General features: G+C 43.9%; 1 pseudogene; it reads right to left on the bottom strand.

The window, feature by feature from the left end:
* Nucleotides 1-13,749, bottom strand: part of LOC129869328 (disintegrin and metalloproteinase domain-containing protein 10-like) — a 64,855-nt pseudogene that overhangs the window by 17,237 nt on the left and 33,869 nt on the right.

The raw sequence follows: 13,749 nt of genomic DNA, 5'->3' as shown, positions 1-13,749 counted from the left end.
GACATAATATAGAACCTCTAAGGTGACACATCCATAACCTGAGCAGAAACCAGTTTGCATACCAGAGAGAATACTACAGATGTCAAGAAAACCAGTCAGTTGATTATTGACAAGCTTTTCCAACACTTTTGATAAACAGGGAAACATCGAAATTGGCCTAAAACAGTTAGGATCAGCTTGATCTCCCCCTTTCAATATAGAACGAACTGTGGCTGCCTTCCAAGCAATAGGAACCTCCCCAGAGAGGAGAGACAGGTTAAAAAGGTCAGAGATAGGCTTGGCGATGATAGAGGCAGCAACCTTAAAGAAGAAAGTGTCTAAACCATCTGACTCAGATGTTTTTTTGGGGTCAAGTTTCAGGAGCTCCTTTAGCACCTCGGACTCAGTGACCGCCTGCAGGGAGAAACTTTGTAGTGTTGCAGGGGGAAAAGAGGGAGGAGCATCGGGGATAGTCGCATTTGAAGGGGTGAGAGATGAGGAAATGTTGGGGGGGCAAGGAGGCATGGCTGAGTCCAATAGGAATCCTGACTTAATGAAGTGGTGATTAAAGAGCTCAGCCATGTGCTCCTTGTCAGTAACAACCACATCATCAACATTAAGGGACATGGGTAGCTGTGAGGAGGAGGGTTTATTCTCCAGGTCTTTAACCGTTTTCTTTGGGATTAAACCCACAGAGAGAGAACTGCTCCTTAAAGTAACTAACTTTGGCCTTCCGGATAGCCTGAGTGCACTTATTTCAATTTGCCTGAACGAGTATGCGTGTGCCGAGCAATTTGCCAAATGGAATTCTTGAGGTGGAGTAACTCTGCCAGATCATGGTCTAACCAGGGGCTGAACCTGTTTTATGACCAGCTATGTAAACTTTAACATTGATTTATCCTAGAATAGATTTCGTTCAATTGGTAACATACATTTTTGTCTTCTTCTAATGCCTCTTAAGGGGAAAGTAATCTAAAAGTAACTGAATGTAATCAGGTTACATTACTGATTACAATTTGACAGGTAACTAGTAACTGTAACAGGTTACATTTAGAAAGTAACCTACCTAACCCAAATACTCTGTTACATAATTACATTTACTTTGATATTTAAGTACTGTATATTTAAAACCAAACACTTTCTGACTTTTACTCAAGTAGTATTTTACTGGGTGACTTTCACGTTTACTTGAGTCATTTTCTATTAAGGTATCTTTGCACTCAAGTAGTAATTTTCCTCAAGTATGACAATTGGGTACTTTTTTCACCACTGCACTGGAGGACAGTGAAGGTTGAGCTGCAAAAACAAGGCTGCCCTATTTCCCCTGCCTGCCCAACCCAAAGTAGGGAGAAGTTTCCCCTAATCGCTGATATAGAGGCAGGTATTATTTAATCAAGGCTATGTTAGGTTAACATTGGAGATATGATAATCTGATCCTAGATCTGTGTGTTAGGGCAACCTCTAATTTGAGCATCTAATCTATGCTGCTTTGTGGATGAGGCTGATTTTACTGTACATTAATCTGAGTGTTCATCCCAATGGTACTCAGCATCCAGGATTTACACAAGTCCTAGAGATTGCCATGCCTTTCAGACTGATCAAAAAGGCAATTAACAATCACCATCAAAAGGAGTCCCTGCTTGAGAACACAAAGCCAACCAAGGCATGCTTCGCTTGGGGAATTCACAACACGGGCCCGGCTGCATGCCAACACAGACATCTCCAAGCTAATCAAGAATGCCGTGCGTATTCTCGCTGAATGGACCCAAAGGGGCTATTCAGAGGGCTGGATTTCCTAGAAAGAGCATGGCTTTGGCACCAGTGTTGTGATCTTAGGTTGTGGTTTGGCCAACTGCAATCAGCTCTGTTTATGTCATGTTCTCCTCCCCCTTTCTGCCTTAGAAAGAGCCCTGATGAATGCCTCCTATTATTAGTCTCCTAGACTCACCACAAACACACAGCCCCCACACACTAACACTCTGATGCAGTTACTCTCTCTTTCTCTCTCTCTCTCTCTCTCTCTCTCTCTCTCTCTCTCTCTCTCTCTATATTTCTCTCTCTCTTTCTCTCTCTCTCTCTCTCTCTATGTCTCTCTGTCTCTCTCTCTCTTCCTTTCCATCTCACTATCTCTTGCTTTCTCTCTCTATTTTGTGCATGACACAAGACAATTTTCCAACAATTGTTTACATACAAATTATTTCACTTATAATTCACTGCATCACAATTCCAGTGGGTCAGAAGTTTACATACACTAAGTTGACTGTGCCTTTAAACAGCTTGGAAAATTCCAGAAAATTATGTCATGGCTTTAGAAGCTTCTGATAGGCTAATTGACATAATTTGAGTCAATTGGAGGTGTACCTGTGGATGTATTTCAAGGCCTACCTTCAAACTCAGTGCCTCTTTGCTTGACATCATGGGGAAATCAAAAGAAATCAGCCAAGACCTCAGAAAAAAAATTGTAGACCCCCACAAGTCTGGTTCATCCTTGGGAGCAATTTCCAAATGCCTGAAGGTACCACGTTCATCTGTACAAACAATAGTACGCAAGTATAAACACCATGGGACCACGCAGCCGTCATACCGCTCAGGAAGGAAATGCGTTTTGGCTCCTAGAGATGAACGTACTTTGGTGTGAAAAGTGCAAATCAATTCCAGAACAACAGCAAAGGACCTTGTGAAGATGCTGGAGGAAACAGGTACAAAAGTATCTAGAGCCACAGTAAAACGAGTCCTATATCGACATAACCTGAAAGGTCGCTCAGCAAGGAAGAAGCCACTGCTCCAAAACCGCCATAAAAAAGCCAGACTACGGTTTGCAACTGCACATGGGGACAAATATCGTACTTTTTGGAGAACTGTCCTCTGGTCTGATGAAACAAAAATAGAACTGTTTGGCCTTAATGACCATTGTTATGTTTGGAGGAAAAAGGGGGAGGCTTGCAAGCCGAAGAACACCATCCCAACCGTGAAGCACGGGGGTGGCAGCATAATGTTGTGGGGGTTCTTTGCTGCAGGATGGACTGGTGCATTTCACAAAATAGATGGCATCATGAGGTAGGAAAATGATGTGGATATATTGAAGCAACATCTCAAGATGTCAGGAAGTTAAAGCATGGTCGCAAATGGGTCTTCCAAATGGACAATGACACCAAGCATATTTCCAAAGTGGTGGAAAATGACTTAAGAACAACAAGTGAAGGTACTGGAGTAGCCATCACAAGCCCTGACCTCAATCCTATAGAACATTTGTGGGCAGAAAGCGTAAAAGCGTGTGCGAGTAAGGAGGCCTACAAACCTGACTCAGTTACACCAGCTCTGTCAGGAGGAATGGGCCAAAATTCACCCAACTTATTGTGGGAAGCTTGTGGAAGGCTACCCAAAACGTTTGACCCAAGTTAAACAATTTAAAAGGCAATGCTACCAAATACTAATTGAGTGTATGTAAACTTCTGGCACACTGGGAATATGATGAAAGAAATCAAACTGAAATAAATAATTCTCTCTGTACTATTATTCTGACATTTCACATTCTTAAAATAAAGTGGTGATCCTAACCTAAGACAGGGAATTTTTACTAGGATTAAATGTCAGGAATTGTGAGCTCAAGGGCAACGATGTCTAGATGGAATTTGTATGTGTGGTCCTGGCAACTGGACCTTTTTTGGAACACCATTATTTTTGTCTTACATGAGATTTACTGTCAGGGCTCAGGTCTGACAGAATCTGTGCAGAAGATTTAGGTGCTGCTGTAGGCCCTCCTTGGTTGAGGACAGAAGCACTAGATCATCAGCAAATAGTATACATTTGACTTCAGATTCTATTACGGTGAGGCCAGGTGCTGCAGACTGTTCTAGTGCCCTCGACAATTCGTTGATATATACGTTGAAGAGGGTGGGGCTTAAGCTGCAACCCTGTCTCACCCCCTGGCCCTGTGGAAAGAAATTTGTGTTTTTTGGCAATTTTAACCACACGCTTGTTGTTTGTGTACATGGATTTTATGATGTCCTATGTTTTTCCCCCAACACCACTTTCCATCAATTTGTATATCAGACCCTCATGCCAAATTGAGTCGAAAGCTTTTGTAAGATCAACAAAACATGAAAAGACTTTGCCTTTGTATTGGTTTGTTTGTTTGTCAATTAGGGTGTGCAGGGTGAATACGTGGTCTGTCGTACAGTAATTTGGTAAAAAGCCAATTTGACATTTGCTCAGTACATTATTTTTGAACTTTTGAACGGTAGTGTATATGTTTTTGCTGTTTGTTCATTGTTTCAGAGCCAAAAAGATTGGAGAAGTGGTTGTACTCTAGAGGGCAACCAGTCTTCTCTCTCTCTCGCTCACACACACACACACACACTCTCTCTTTCACGGTCTTGGACAAACAAACAAACAATAGTAGAAGAAGGACCTGACTCAAGTGATGCTCTCATTTGAATGAGGACGCACGGGGAACAGATGGGTGGATCGTGTGCTATATTTAGACTGCACTGTCAAAAAAACAAAACTTTCCCATCATTTATCCACTTCACATTAAGCAGCAAAAGCGTAGGTTGTCGAGAGTTGCCACCGTACCATGTGAGTCCTTGTACAGGGATGTCTGTTTGGTTTCAGTCTGTTCCAAGCTGGAGCTATGCTTTCTAGTTTTTCACTGAGCTCAGACAATGCTGTTTTAGCTCTGTGAGGCTCTGTGTGCCAAACATTCTTGATGCAGATCCAATGGAATAAGCTGTTGCTCTTCATCACTATGGACACCCTTCCACTGAGTTCATTGTCAACAGAGGAACAACTGGGGCAGTGTTTTGTGTGTGTGTGTGTGTGTGTGTGTGTGTGTGTGTGTGTGTGTGTGTGTGTGTGTGTGTGTGTGTGTGTGTGTGTGTGTGTGTGTGTGTGTGTGTGTGTGTGTGTGTGTGTGTCTGTGTCTGTGTGTGTGTGTCTGTGTGTGTGTGTCTTGGGTTGAGGGTGGGGGTAAGGCTTGTGTGTTTTGATTCGCTCATAGTGCCCTCACTCCAAAGAAATTCCCTTCCTATGGCTGATTATCAAAAGTGTTTTCATGTCAAGGCCATTGCCTACCCTTTTTGTGAATGCCGAATTCTATTCATCTTATTCAACTTGAGATGTATTTACTTTCCATTCAAGAATTAAAAAAATGACATTCAAATTCAATGATGTTCTTTCAATTCTTTAATTGGAATTTCGATTTACTTCCTGAATTGACTGAACTGAATAGAATTTACCCTGTTGTTCAGTAAAACATAAACCGTTAGTTAACCATTTTGCTACCACAGCGCTTTATGGAGAAATTTAAACAACCTACTATATTGTTGCTGCTGGAAAATTAACACCCATACTTTCGCAATCAGCTTGTCAAAAGGAAAATGAATTGTAGTGGTGTGGGGCTAGGAAGTGGCACCAGGGACACCAGTGGTACCAGGGACACCAATGTCTCTGGATTTATAGCACCATGCCATAGTTCATGTTACCCATTCTCTCTACCTTGACGAAATAAGTTAGGAAGATTTGGCTGATGGCGATACTGTGGATTTAGGCCTTGTATCTAGACTCAGGTCAAACATTCTCACATTGCGGTAATTCTTTGGGTTGTCACGTGTCAGCGGTTCAAGCCATTCAATGTCACAGCAATGTCATCGAGACTATGTGTGAGTGTGTGTGTTTGCATGTGTAAGCGTGCTCCTCATGTGAGACCTCACCACGGTAACCAAACTATGCTTCTGCAGGGGCTGTGGAATGCGGTCACCCTGTGTTCAGTGAAGTTAAAGCGTCTGGGGGTGGGTGAGGGGGGTAGCTGGAGCCAGGGTTCAAAGCATTCTGGTCACGTGTGACCATGAAAGTCTCTCTCTCACACCCCTCCGATTAGCCAATCAAAAGGCGGCCTAGCTGACAATGTGATGGAAAAGGTGCTCCACCCACTGTGGGAACAGGTCCCGCTTCCTCCAAAACAACAATAATAAAACAGAGAAGGCTTTGTCACTGGCCTGTGAAACCGCGGTGACATTAAGAAATGTCACATTGTCCATAGAATGGCAGCACTGTGTGTTTTATTGATGACATTTCGGAGGTGTTTTTGCAAAGATGATCAGTTTCCGTAAAACGCTTTATCCACAAAACCTGGGGTATTCACACAGGTCAAGTTAGGTAAAATAAGATGCATATCAGATGTGGACAAGTTCAGATGTGAATTTGGCTTCTAGCGAATACATTGGACACGGAACTTTGATTTAGTCATTTGTATTTATTTATTAGGATCCCCATTACAGCAGCTACTCTTCCTGGGTTCCAAACAGGGTCAAAACAATTACATTAAAACAAAACACAAAACAGTTTACATCAGAAATAACACAATACATCATACATGTCATTATTACATTATTACACATTTACAATGTAAAATCCACAATACCACAACATTACAATGTGTGTTTGTGAAGAGAGTGTGTGTGTGTGTGTGTGTGTGTGTGTGTTGGTGTGTGTGTGTGTGTGTGTGTGTGTGTGTGTGTGTGTGTGTGTGTGTGTGTGTGTGTGTGTGTGTGTGTGTGTGTGTCTCTTCACAGTCCGCATTGTGCTGTGTTGTTTTATCAGTTTTTTTAAAATCTAATTTTACTGCTCGCTTGAGTTACTTGATGTAGAAGAGAGTTCCATGTAGTTTTGCACTATACAGTACTGCATGTTTCCCAGATACTGTTCTGGACTTGGGGACTGTGAAGAGACCCCTGGTGACATGTCTTGTGGGGTATGTATGAGCTGTGTGTTAGTTGTTTGAACAGACACTGTCAAGTCAATACCTCTCACAAAGTGATGCAGTCAATCTCTCCTCAACTTTGAGCCAGGAGAGATTGACAATTTGTTATTGATATTGGCCCCCCCACCCCTCACCCCACCCCCTTGATGTCATTGCTCATCCATATATTTATATGTATATATTCTTATTCCCTTCCTTTACTTAGATTTGTGTGTATTAGGTAGTTGTGGAATTGTTAGATTACATGTTAGATATTGCTGCCCTGTCGGAACTAGAAACACAAGCATTTCGCTACACTCGCAGTAACATCTGCTAACCATGTGTATGTGACCAATAATATTTTATTTTATTTTAATTTAAGGGCCAGCCATGCCGCTTGGTTCTGGGCCAATTGTAATTTGCCTATGATTGGACACACAGCTGTGATTGTAGTGCAGTCAAAATTGAACTCCAGCCGTAGGGAGAGAAAACTAACAGGGCTCACACACTCGTTGTACAATAATTCAGCGCACGTTGGACAAAGGCCAGTAGGAAAAATATCTATTCTACATGTACCATCTTAAAAACATCCACAGGAGTGTTGGCACAGCCCAGTTTATGGACTTGAAAAAACATTATGCTAAACCCTTTTCTGGCCTTATGACAGCCATGTTAACTTTCTTTATCCAAAGTCACCTGCAGTTGATGCTGTGAAGGTCAAATATTCAATAACCCTATTTACCTTGACTTAGTATGGAAACTTTTCCAATGTGGGTGTTGGGAGGGGCCAGGGGTGACCTCTAGCTTGTCACATATCAAGGCTAGAAATGGACAAAGGGCAAATACCAACCACTTGAAAGGTGCTAAGCTAGCTCAAATGTTACGAATATGGGCACTGCCCCCACAACTTACCAATAGGGGTGGGTTTGTATGTGTGTGTAATGCAGTGGTGTTTAAGAGGTAGTGGGGAGACTGTTTTTATGGCCATGTTGTAACTGCTGAGGGGAGTCTGTTAGATCACGTCCCATAACAACAAGAGTGCTTTTGTCAGAATCAGAATCACTTTTATTTGCCAAGTACATTTACACATACCTGGAATTAGCCTTAGTTAGAAGGTGCTGCCAGCAATAGACAATATACAAACAGAATACAGACACAAGTTCACACAGACATCATACAGAATATAGCAATATTGGAACAGTATACATCAAACTCTAGGGTATAGACTGATTACAGCGGGAATGTACAATTGACAATTTACAGAGGCATGGTTGCTGCCGTGGCAATTATGTACAGTGTATATACAGTGTTGTGCGGAAGTGTACATAGTACAAATATATTATAATGCAGATTAGTATTAGAGGCCATTGATGACAAGGTGGTCATGTGTGTCTGTGTGTGTGTCCGTGTGTGTGCCTGTCTTGCCCTCCCAGACCAGCCCCAGGACTCCACTGTAGTCCCTGTTGGTCAGCAGGTTGGACAGAGAGTCATTTTTCCAGTTTCTCTCAGACACATCAGCACCACCTGAGAACACTGCATTATTTCTATAATAGCTCTTCTTAAAATCTGTCATAAAGCAGCCTTTGAGTCTAAGGAGAATGAGAGAGAATGAAAGGGAAAACACAACTAGTTTGTGAATTGCACATCAAGTTGAAGCTCGGGGTTATCATAGCGTAACATCAGCACATCTAAATTGGATAAGCCCTGAAACAGGAAACATTGCAGCCATTGTGAGTCGAGGAGTTCTTACACTGAGGTATTTCACTATGAAGTTGATTAGCTTGAGTCCATCAAAGTCGGCCTTGTCATAAGTATCATTCACCGCTCTCTCGTAGGAGGCAACCTGGGAGAGGAGGACACAGAGCCAAAAGGGACAGAATATTCAACAACAATAAACACTCACAGTGTGATTCGATACTTCTCTGCTTGAGGAGACTCACTACAGTTAGGGCTGGCACAATTACCATATAACCGTGTAACCGGCAGTTATGGATGAAAACCGCCATGGAAATAAAATAACCGTCAATAATTATTTTGGGAACGAACAGCTGACTGAAGAACGGACGGGCGGTCATTCGTATGGTTGAGTCTGTTTCTGCGATAACATGGACTCAACAATGTGATTAAACTTTGTTGCCCCTTGTTGAAACAAGCAAGGTGTTGTAGAAAACAATTCATAGAATGGGCTTGGAACCTCTAACTCAGGCAATTTGACTGGTAAACTCATGGGTACACTCACAATTGCTGCCTTGTAGAGTGATGCAATCATTTCCATGGTAATATAGAATCTTCTTTCAAATGATGTTAACTGATGTGGATCATGTAATGGAATGTATTTTTTATATTGTTAGTTGAGTCGAATCAAGGAATCGCAGCACATATTGATGGGTACACTTCCTGCTTTGCTCCTATGGATACACTCGCAATGGCCACCAGTCCACCCATTATGCGATCATTGACTTGAATGGGAACGCCTGTTTTATTCATTATATTTCTATGGCAGAAAATGCAGTCAGGAGTGGAGGAATGGAGAAAATTATGGTACAGTGGATATGGCATTAATACAATTCATAATCTCCTCCACCAAGATTTTTAATCCACTGTATTTTCAGCATGGGGGGGAGACTGCTGACATTGTACCCTGCATACCCTACACGTGCAAACCAGTCACATGCCAACCGAGGCATACAGAACATATAATCCCTACTCTTCTGCATGCAACAACGACGCACAGCGGGAACTTTCCTCGGTCATAAATATTGACGCCTCGGAGTGAGGAGACAGCAGCCGTGTCTCTATCCTGTGAGAATGGGGTCATCAGTGACAACACAAGGGCCATATTTACAGGCAGACGATATCAGTGCACCATTTACAGTATAATGCTTGCTTTAAAAATAAAATTGCCCATGGCCACACCAAGGGCCATGGACAACATAAATTGTCACGAGTGGAAAGAATCTGGCTAGTCAGGAGAGGTGAGAAGAGAGGAGCAGATGTAAGCCCAGTCTAAATAGCGTGGCTAATGCCATGTGCCACATTCACTGAGGGCTCAATCCAGATTTAGGAATTTATGCCTTTCCTACGCACACCTTTCCTGCGCACTTGTCAGTATTTGGTATTCAGACTTAACTTATTCATTTGCATCACTTAGAAATATCTTTGATTTTGAAAGAAAATCCCCAAAAATTGTACATTAAAATAACATCAAATTGATCAGAAATACAGTGGCTTATAGATGACCTGGAGCCAGTGGGTCTGGCGACGAATATGTAGAGAGTGCCAGCCGACGAGAGCATACCTGTATGTGTATGCCCATATACCACCCACCAGTAGTGGGTGGTATATGGGGCTTTGGTGACAAAACGGATGGCACTGTGATAGACTGCATCCATTGTTAATGTTGTAATTAAAAATATATATATATTTCACCTTTATTTAACCAGGTAGGCCAGTTGAGAACAAGTTCTCATTTACAACTGCGACCTGGCCAAGATAAAGCAAAGCAGTGTGACACAAACAACAACACAGAGATACACATGGAATGAACAGTCAATAACACAATAGAAAAAGTCTATATACAGTGTGTGCAAATGGCGTAAGGAGGTAAGGCAATAAATAGGCCATAGTAGCGAAGTAATTACAATTTAAGAAATTAACACTGGAGTGATAGATGTGCAAAAGAGCAAAATAAATAAAAACATTATGGGGATGAGGTAGGTAGATTGGATGGGCTGTTTACAGATGCAGCGATCGGTGAGCTGCTCAGATAGCTGATGCTTAAAGTTAGTGAGGAAGATATAAGTCTCCAACTTCAGTGATTTTTGCAATTCGTTCCAGTCATTGGCAGCAGAGAACTGGAAGGAAAGGCGGCCAAAGAGGTGTTGGCTTTGGGGATGACCAGTGAGATATACCTACTGGAGCGCGTGCTACGGGTGGGTGTTGTTATGGTGACCAGTGAGCTGAGATAAGGCGGAGCTTTAACTAGCAAAGACTTATAGATGACCTGGTCAGTTTTACGAGGGTATGTTTGGCAGCGTGAGTGAAGGAGGCTTTGTTGCGAAATAGGAAGCCGATTCTAGATTTACATTTTAGATTGGAGATGTTTAATATGAGTCTGGAAGGAGAGTTTACAGTCTAGCCAGACACCTAGGTATATGTAGTTGTCCACATATTCTAAGTCAGAACCGTCCAGAGTAGTGATGCTAGTCGGGCGGGAGGGTGCGGGCAGCGATCGGTTGAAAAGCATGCATTTAGTTTTACTGGCGTTTAAGAGCAGTTGGAGGCCACGGAAGGAGTATTGTATGGCATTGAAGCTCGTTTGGAGGTTTGTTAACACAGTGTCCAAAGAAGGGCCAGATGTATACAGAATGGTGTCGTCTGCGTAGAGCTGGATCAGTGAATCACCCGCAGCAAGAGAGCCATCGTTGATATATACAGAGAAAAGAGTCGGCCCGAGAATTTAACCCTGTGGTACCCCCATAGAGACTGCCAGAGGTCTGGACAACAGGCCCTCCGATTTGACACACTGAACTCTATCTGAGAAGTAGTTGGTGAACCAGGCGAGGCAGTCATTTGAGAAACCAAGGCTGTTGAGTCTGCCGATAAGAATACGGGGATTGACAGAGTCGAAAGCCTTGGCCAGGTTGATGAAGACGGCTCCTCAGTACTGTCTTTTACCAATGGCGGTTGTGGTATCGTTTAGTACCTTGAGCGTGGCTGAGGTGCACACGTGACCAGCTCAGAAACCGGATTGCACAGCGGAGAAGGTACGGTGAGATTCGAAATGGTCAGTGATCTGTTTGTTAACTTGGCTTTCGAAGACTTTAGAAAGGCAGGGCAGGACGGATATAGGTCTGTAACAGTTTGGGTCTAGAGTGTCACCCCCTTTGAAGAGGGGGATGACCACGGCAGCTTTCCAATCTTTAGGGTTCTCGGATGATAAGAAAGAGAGGTTTAACAGACTGGTAATAGGGGTTGCAACAATGGCGGCGGATAATTTTAGAAAGAGAGGGTCCAGATTGTCTAGCCCAGCTGATTTGTATGGGTCTAGGTTTTGCAGCTCTTTCAGAACATCTCCTATCTGGATTTGGGTGAAGGAGAAGCTGGGGAGGATTGGGCTTGTAGCTGCGGGGGGTGCAGAGCTGTTGGCCGGGGTTGGGGTAGCCAGGAGGAAAGCATGGCCAGCCGTAGATAAATGCTTATTGAAATTCTTGATTATCGTGGATTTATCGGTGGTGACAGTGTTTCCTAGCCTCAGTGCAGTGGGCAGCTGGGAGGAGGTGCTCTTATTCTCCATGAACTTTACAGTGTCCCAAAACTTTTTGGAGTTAGAGCTACAGGATGCAAAAAGGATGCAAAAAGCTAGCCTTTGCTTTCCTAACTGACTGCGAGTATTATTTCCTGACTTCCCTGAAAAGTTGCATATCGCAGGGACTATTTGATGCTAGTGCAGTCCGCCACAGGATGTTTTTGTGCTGGTCGAGGGCAGTCAGGTCTGGAGTGAACCAAGGGTTATGTCTGTTTTTAGTTCTACATTTTTTGAAAGGGGCATGCTAATTTAAGATGGTGAGGAAACGACCAGGCCCTCTACATCCCTCTACTGACGGGATGAGGTCAATATCCTTCCAGGATACCCGGGCAAGGTCGATTACAAAAGGCCTGCTCGCAGAAGTGTTTTAGGGAGCGTTTGACAGTGATGAGGGGTGTTCGTTTGACCGCGGACCCATAGCGGATGCAGGCAATGAGGCAATGATTGCTGAGATCCTGATTGAAAACAGCAGAGTATATTTAGAGGGCAAGTTGGTTAAGATAATATTTATGAGGGTGCCCATGTTTACGGATTTAGGGTTGTACCTGGTGGGTTCCTTGATAATTTGTGTGAGATTGAGGGCATCTAGCTTAGATTGTAGGACTGCCGGGGTGTTAAGCATATCCGACAATTGTCTATTGTCTAATGACTATTGTAGCTGGAAACGGCAGACTACCCTGATTACTTCACCTTTATCTAACACTCCTTTGTTATCACCCACCAAGCAATATTGTTTATTTTTCCATGTAAGATGCTTCCCTTGTTTTGTATCGTTCCATGTTCTTTGTCATTAAACTCACTAACTGCACTTGCTTCCTGACTCCCTGCGTCTACGTTACAGAGCATTGCCTCACAAAATGGAAGCAACAGCCAACCAAGATATCTCCCAGATTGTCGACGAACAGGGAGACCTACTTCGCCAACATCACGATCACCTGGCGCAACTGGATGAGGTTCTCCCCGTTCTTCAATGTCTAGATCTTCCCTAAGGGGCGTCACCCCCAATGAGTGGAGGATCCTCTACCATGAGTCGACCCAGCGAGCCAGCACTCCAGCCCATTCAGCAGTCTGTCCAGGTCAGCGATGCCCATTTGTCCCTACCAGACCAATATGACGGGACCATCCAAATACCGTGGCTTCCTCCTCCAGTGCTCCCTCTATTTTGCTTATCAAATGGGAGCCCCCACCTCCGAGAGGTCCAAGGTTGCCACGGTTATTTCCCTGTTGACCGGGCGGGCGTTGGAGTGTGCTACGGCCGTCTGGGAGAGAGGAGGAGCTGGGTTCCTATGGGAGGTTCATGGCTCTGTTCAGAAGAGTCTTCGGTCGTCCACCGGAGGGCAGAGGGGATTGAGCGCCTACTCCAACTATGGCAGGGGGACCAGACCACTGCGGAGTACGCCCTCACCTTTCGTACAGAGGCAGCATCCAGCGGATGGAATTAGTCGGCACTCTGCACCTTATTCAAAAGAGGGTTGCATAAGGAGGTCAAGACGGAGTTGGCATGCCGAGACGACACTCTCTCATTGGACACACTCATCACGATTGCCATCCGTCTGGATAACCTCCTTCGGGAGCATCGGGACTCCCATCATCTCTCTCCCTCCTTTGTTGACCGCTCTGAGTCAGAGCCTGAACCCATGGAGGTAGGGGCCACACGCCTCCCCACGGCTGAGCGACGTGGTTGGAGACTGCTGGAGCTCTGTCCCTTTTGTGGCCAGGAAGG

This window comes from Salvelinus fontinalis, chromosome 14 (genome assembly GCF_029448725.1).
Source record: "Salvelinus fontinalis isolate EN_2023a chromosome 14, ASM2944872v1, whole genome shotgun sequence".
Taxonomy (NCBI): Eukaryota; Metazoa; Chordata; class Actinopteri; order Salmoniformes; family Salmonidae; genus Salvelinus; species Salvelinus fontinalis.
Note: the sequence above shows the minus strand (reverse complement) of the source record. Positions and strands in the feature narration are given on the sequence as shown.